Source organism: Juglans regia, chromosome 14, assembly GCF_001411555.2.
Source record: "Juglans regia cultivar Chandler chromosome 14, Walnut 2.0, whole genome shotgun sequence".
Lineage (NCBI taxonomy): Eukaryota > Viridiplantae > Streptophyta > Magnoliopsida > Fagales > Juglandaceae > Juglans > Juglans regia.
The window spans coordinates 17,214,307-17,222,761 of NC_049914.1; positions in this window are offsets into that span (position 1 = coordinate 17,214,307).

The window sequence follows — 8,455 nt, forward strand, 5'->3', positions numbered from 1 at the left end:
TAGTAAATATGGAGCTCACTGTCAAAAAGTAAAATTGCTTTCTTTCGTTATGTTCTCAGTTAGAGCCAACTTCATGAATTTCAACCAATACGACGAGGACTTGACGTGCTTCCTATGCAAGTCTGGGATAGAAAGAGTCAAACCTTGGATACTAGTTGAATTAATGAGTATCCCACGTGGATTTTTTTTTATACAAATTTTAGATTTATTTTTTTAATGAGAGTGGACAAGCCTTACATACGTTAAGATTATATAAATTATTTTCTTATAAAAAATACTATAATTATAAAGTGATTATATAAAAACAATATCATAAATTAATGTAGTTTGATATAGTTTATTAAATTGTATAATTACTTTTTTTATAAAATAAATCTGATCACATAAAAGATCGTCAATTTATAAAATTATTTTTATATAATCTATTTGTGGCTATATATATATATATATAATTTTTAAAGATGTTGATCTGATATGTTTTTATTTAATTCTATTAGATTGTGTTGTTATCTCTGTGTAAGCATCCATTAGATTCAATAGCTTTTTACTTTTTCGATTGATAAAATAACAAGTTTTTGGCGTCTTGAATTGGATTTTTTCTTTAAAAAAAAAAAAAAAAATCTTTCCCCAAATAATTATATCGGAGTGGTTGGCCCATAGCTTCATCAAAAAATCTACTCAACTTCCTACTATTCATACAACTTCCACACTCCACATTATTTTTAATTTTTATTATTTTTTTCTTTTATTAAATATTTATTATATAAATAATGAATAAAAAATTTAAAATAATTTAAAAAGAATAAACTCAAAAAAAAATTAAAAAAAAAATTTAAAAATTTTAAAAATTTTAAAAAGTATGGAGTGTGGAGTGTGGTGGAGGTTGTGTAGCAAAACTTTAGCTTCATGGGCTTTGTTGTAAACAAGACTGCTTGTGCTAAATTTTTCCTAACCATGGCCAGAAGAAAATGAAAAAAAACATAGGAACAAAAACTTAATGGAACAGTGCAAAAAAAACCCAAAAAATCGGTATATTTGTTTGAACCCATCCTGCAAAGATAATTATTGGAAAAGGTTGCAATATGCTTTCAATGACGTTAGAAGAAGTAATCAATCATCTTGTACATAATTAATCAGTTGAGTAATACTAGATAAAGTCTTGATCGATATACAATCTTCACGTAGTCTCTTTCAATCGAGCATTTTTCCGATGTCAATCAATCTATCATAGGTCGCTCTGTCATTGTTTGATTTTCGTTTGTCTGATCATACTCGAAATTATGTATCTACTTAATTAATCATATTTTTATCCCAATTCTATAGTTCAATAACAGGTTTTTTGGACGTTTTCTAAAAGATCGTTTCGTTTAGAAAACTTTATACACCATAGGACTGTATAGATCGTTTCTTTTAATCAAATTATTTATTGTTTATTTATTTTCTGTGGATTTTATGATTTCCTGAGTTGAATGACACTATATAACAGTTGATCTGATGCGTGCTCTCTAAACATGAGTTAACACTCGATTTATATATAAGGACTTTTATTTTTTTGGTTTGCTTTTGTGACGTTTCTTTGGCTTTCCCCCAACTTGATCTTAGAGATTCCCCCAACTTGAGATAAAAGCAAGCATCAAATCATAAAAGCTTGACAAGATTTTAATATGGGAACAAGCAAAAGGTGATCATCATATACGCATAATCAAAACTATTTATAATATTTTTGGCTGCTAATTCTGACTAATCTTGCTTTGCATGATTGTCGTTTATGTCATCTTTTGGCTGCATTCAATGATTGTCCTTCTTATTTTGAGTCCTTCTGCAGTCATCGAATAAATCTCTCGAATATGTATCTCGAACAGTATATATATTATATATATGTATTTTTTTAATCATCATAAATATTTTTTAAAAAAATAAAAAATTCATAACATCATTAAAAAAATATTTTTTTAATCACTAAATAATAAAAAAAAAAGGTTTCAGAATACAATTTCAAAACCCAACTTTCGGTGGATTTAGCATTTCTGTTCTGTTTTGAGTGTTTGCTCCCTTTTCGTATGACCCTTTTTTAAGGGTACCAATAAAGTCATGGACATGCAAAAATGAAGCACCAACATCACCATTTCAAAGTTCTTCAAGTTAGATACCATGAATTAACTTAAAACTTTACATCCTATGGCATAAAAAAGTATGATGATCATGACTAGTTGAGTGCGAATTTGATGGAGTCTCTTCAAGCTAATACATCTGCAATTGGGAACACAAATTTCAAATTTCAAAATTATATCTGAATTATTAGTTAATTGATGTAATTTTGTTTTTAATTTAATTTTACTTCTTAATTCCTTTCTTTGAAATGCAAAATGTTTAGTGCATGCCCACTTGAAGATCACTATGCTCGATATCCGAACAAGGTGAAGAAAATAGCATACATTGTTTATGAGGTATATTATAAGTGGTTTTATATGTCAATCACTTAAATGAACAATCACTTTATAATAAAATGTGTCATCTCGACAAATGTGACTAAGTATGCCAAAATAAAGGATGGAGAATATCATTCCTCAAAGTACTATTGGCAACATGTTGGCAAATAGTACTGATCATTCACGGGTGGGACTCCTACGACACATGTTTTTGGAATATAAATGCATGATCATATCGTAGAGTTTGAACTTTGAATGGCAGAGACATGCAGGCCTATAGCCGTGAGTGCATGACTTTGCAAGCTAGATTTTTGATTCACGTGGCACTAATTCAGTTCTCTTCTGGCGAAAAGTATGCATACAAACTCAACATGCATGCATGCATAGACCCGGCCACCCTTGTGATCCATTTCTAGGCAAAACTTGTGTCACGAAATGGCTGTCTTGTCAAATCCTTGGTAAACTGTACGTACGTATCATGCATGATGAATTCTCATAAAGACAAGCTTTAATTTGTAATAGACCGGACATCAAGAACTCGGAGGAATTCATACAAATGAAATTGTTTGAGCAATATTGCCGAATCAAGTTTGTTTCCCTTAAAATTCCATGGAAGATGAGGAAGGGTCACAAACCTTTAAGATTCCAAATTACTTGATATTTATTGACATGATCTTTCAACCTTCTTTAAACTTAAGTGACCAAATCTTTGATCATTTAAGATAGAAATGGATATTCATGACATTGTGGCCGCTAAGCTCGAGCACAGCTAGCTAGCTACTGCTTCAAAAATTATATAGGTTATAGATGTGTAAATTCTCAATAAGGAATATGACAGATAATAGTATATATATCGAGTCAATTATACATTGAAGTTTGACTTAAAAAAAAAAAAGGAAAATAGCTGTGTGATTTGAAAATATATGTAGTTTCTGACTGTATTTATAATTATGTCATCATTGTACGATACGTACCTACAATAAAATTGCGTATTTGCGATCAGTTATTTTTAAAGAAATGACTATTTCTAGCAAAAACAAGTTTGTTTTCATCGTAAATAATCATTTTCATCGCAAAAAAGTCACAAATACTCGTTTTTCTTGTAATAACGTATTTGAAAATAAGTCATATTCAACTATAAATAGGCCTTTTTAGTATAGTGTAAACACACGCAATTACGTGAATTACGTATTTACAATATTTATAAAGAGAAATAATAGTTGTAGTTATGAGTACGTAAGCTAGCGTAGTGTAATCATTTTAAAAAAAATGAATAAATACGAGACCCATATGAAAATAATAATAATTTTTTAATAGTAGATTTCACTATTTTTCAAAGCGATTGGCTGACAGTGCTTGCGCACTCAATGACTGTTATGTGTAGCCTTACTCGTTTAAAAATATCCTCATGTACCCACATGATAGTAGAGAATCCACCATTTTGATGCATCTAATCAAATCATTCGTGTCTGTGCGCAGCTTCTGTTTTGGCTGAGGTGTTTGTTTTTCCACATCACGGATCGATGCTTATTCATCGCTACCTCTTTTGCACTTTCCATGCAGTTACGTTCATTGTTTTTCAGTACTGCATTCATATTTGTTGTGTAATGAAGTCATGTTTACAAGCTGGCATGGTGCATAAAACTAAAAGTAAATTATTGTTTTCTAATTTAGACACAACAATCTTGCCTAGCTAGCGGGTACTCTTGGCCTGCGCGCATGCATTACATCTCACAAGATTCCACTTTTTTTTTCCAACTCTTGCTTTTATTTTTGCTGATGACAAGACATACCTACAAACGATTTCTTTTGTTTGGTTTCTTAGGGAAATAGAACAATAAATATTAAGCAGGACACACGTACGTACAAAGGAAGGATGGGCGAGGAGCTAGCTAGCTCGACAATAACCCAAAATAATGAAAGGTGCCGCCAATAACAACAAAATGTACAAGAAAAAAAAGTAAAATGAGGACAAACGGGACTACAACAATGGTCCCGATCCTATAGTTTCTAACTTTCTTGGCTCCCTCCCATTGTGTTTTCATAATCAAAGAAAAGGTTACATAAAAGAATACTAGTTGTATGTTTTGAGATGCAACCCACAAATAAAGCTTAATTATGAAATTTCGGCAACATCTAGTAACTAAGAAAATGTAAGCTTTTTTAAAAAAAATTAAGACTCACTAAAAAAAAATTATTTGATTTTTTAATGATAGTTCACATTTTTTTTAAAGGAATTTGCACATCGCACTACTTCAAAAATTCATTTTTGGGATGATTTTTGTTTGCGACGTTGTCCCAAAAAATGAGATGTAAGGACGAAATTCAAATTTCGTTTCTAAACAATGATGGAACGTGTTTGCCGTTCAAAAATGATGCAACATCTAGTGACGAAAAATTTCGTCCTTAATAAAATAATTGTTCAAAAGTTTCCTCCCTACTAAATTATACGATATATATATTATTATATATATTATACTATATATACTATATATATATATACACTACATACTATTACTATACTATATATTACTAAACTATACGATACCATATATTACTATATATACTATTACTATATTATACTATAACTATAGTATATGATCACAATATTTATAAATCGTAGTATACATAACTATATATAACTATATATAGTAATATTTGTAAAAAATAGACTATATATAGTAATAAATTATAACGTATAGTGTAGATATTATACTATAATAAAACATTTAGTAAGATATGTTCGGACAATAGTATGGCCTAGCGTTCGAATGCTATATTAGTGATTGAATGTTTTTAGCCATGAAGAAGAACGTTCGAACGATTTCTAGGATTTTTGGCACCTTTTGAAATAGTGGCAGGAATATCTCCCAACAATCCTTGAGCAGTGGAATTACGTTTGAATGGTACTTAATTACTGTTCGAACGCTGGTATGAAAATTTATCAAGAGGTAAAACTTGCGCGTTAAATTTGTTTTCACGTTCGAATGTGTAATATTTGCATTTGAACGGATAACAACTTAAGAGGGCACGCAGGTGACAACATTTTTCTCCTCAATAAGAGAAGTTTTAAATGGAATGACTGCGTTTCGTGCCAGGGAACTTATTACAACAACATTTTTCGTCGTAATAACTTCAAAAATTATGCACTCACTTAAATACCCCCACAACACCCCTCAATGCCTTGTACTACTCTTTCATCCCTTATTCTCTTTCAGCCCAACGCTGCACTCTCTAATTCTTCTACACACACTCCTTCATTCTTCTCCCATTTCAATTAGAGAGAGACAAAGAGTAACACAGAGATAGAAATAGAGTCAGTTAGATTGAACTCACATTGGAAAGAGGGTTACCCTCGAATTTTTTGAAGCTATATATGTTCTTTGTTAGACATTTATACACAGTTAACTCATCTTCTTCACTGCACATGAAGTTTATTAATACTGAATTTATTTTTTGTTTACATGTTGTGTAGGATTTTTAGTTTGGGTTGAGTTGTTTGAAATTGCATTGAAGGTAAAATTCGAGTTTTATAGTTTATAGTTTACTCAATATAATTTATGTATTTGTGTGTTTGTCACTATTGTGCATGATTTGTGAGGTTGTGTCTCAGGATTGTATTTCTTGATGTTGTTCTGGGTTTGCATCTGGAATCTGGATTGAATCCGTTCGAACAATATATGTTACCATTTGAATGGTACTGTTGCATTCGAACATAAGTTATATATGTTCGAATGTTAACACGCATTAATACAGATTGCACATAGCAAATATACTTATAAAAAAATCATAGTTACAAGAATGTATTTACAAGAAAATCATAGAATACATAAGGATAGTATAATTAAAAAATACTTAAAAAAATAACTAATACTTAACATAAGAATAGTGTAAAAAATGCTTAAAAAACACTTAATACTTAACATAGAGATAGCATAAAAAAGTACTTAAAAATAATTAATACTTAAAATAAGGATAGTAAAAAATATTAAAAAATACTTAATACTTAAACATAAGGATAGTATAAAAAAATGTATTAAAAAATACTCAATATTTAACATAAGAATAGTATAAAAAATATTAAAAAAATACTTAATACTTAAAATAAAGATTGTATAAAAAAAATATTAAAAAACACTTAGGTTAGGTTTGGATAGTGTGTTGAGATGAGATGAGATGAGTTGAGATGAAAGTTAAAAATTAAATAAAATATTGTTAGAATATTTTTTTTTAATATTATTATTATTTTATGATTTGAAAAAGTTGAATTATTTATTGTATTTTATGTGAAAATTTGTTCAAATTGTAACGAGAAGATGAGCTGGGTTGAAAGTGTTTCTCAATCAAAACTTAACCTTAATACTTAAAAACATATTTGAATATTTGTGATGATATTAATTATTTATCTTGTCTGTAGGATAAAATGGTTGCCTTACGTGCTGAATCTGCATCAGATCAAAATTCTTTAACAAGTAATGTTAAAATTTTTAAATATGTTATGGGTCAATGTTCAAGATATTTGAGGGGTTTGAGTCTCTATGTAAAGCATTGTAGCTCTTCCTTATTGTTCGGATTTGTCTCTAACACCTCTATAGTGTTAGCGATAGCGAATTGCAAGATCGAAAAATTGACTACAAGGCAGTGTGAGTTTAGAGACTCAATTGGCGAAATAAGTAGACATGGAGATACGCATAAAACAACATGAACAACAAGAAGAAAAGTTCACGAGATATGTGTAACTCTAAATGTAGATGCTTATGCAACAATTCAGACCTCCAAGCAATTGATTTACATTATATATATAGATTTTGGGATCTATTTATGTATGAAGAATACTAGTACTACTGTTTTATTTATTTAGTTTGCACTTATTAGACTAAGTTTATGGATAATGAACAAATTGTAATGTATTTTTTTTTTAAAATATTATGTATGTCTATCTGATTTTTTATTATTGGATAAAATAAAATAGTTACCCTTCAAATGACCAAAAACTGGTCGAACAAGATAATTAAAACCATTTGAATATTGATACAAAACATTCGAATATAATCGGAATTAAATGTTTGAACAATACATGAAACCGTTCGAACGAAATCATCAAACGTGAAAAAAACGTTCGAACTTCATCTTATAAGAAATCGTTCGATCCTATCATGGTCCAATTGAACGTCTTACCCAATTCGTTCAAATATATTTTACTGTTTAAGCATCAAATTGTTTGTTCAAATATTTCCTCATGCCTATTTGGTCGAATTGACTGGTATTGATCGACCACTCGTGATGGACGTGTTCAAACATATTTTGCTCAAGTTGGTCCCGGAAAAGGGGCAATTCGAGTACTATGAATGTTGGTAGTTGGTAGTTGGAAGTTGGGTTTGGGTGGAGGTGAGTCATCTAGGTTTGGGTAATAAATGAGTGTGATAACTATACCTGAACAAAACAAATATGTCAATCATTTTCAAGTTACTTGGAATTGTGCTTCTTTATATTTATTACTATATATGCATAACTATAGACACGTTGTGTAACGAATCTACTTCACGATGACCTTATTATCATCATTTGCTTTTTTAGTTTTTAAAAGATATTTCTTCATATGTGTTGTTAGTAATATTCTTTTTTGCATATTTTTAAGATTAGGGTTGTAAATAAACTAGTCTATTTTATAGCCTGCTCGGTACGTACTCGCTCGATTAAACTCAAACCGAATTCGACTTGTGAAAAAAAAAGCCCGTTCGTAAAAGCAGATATCCGCTCGATTTGTAGATGACACATACTTGACAAAATTCGACTTGATTAAGACTCGTTAAGGCTTGTTCGTTTAACCTCGAGTCAACTCGTTAGCTCGACTCGATTAAAACTTATTTATATATTAATAATATATACATACACCGATGTATATATACATATATATATAAATATATTAGCTAATACTATAAGCATACCACTTTTATAATTAAATGTATAATATGTAATCTAGGTACTTATGTATAGTGAATATACTTCATAGGTATATTTTATAA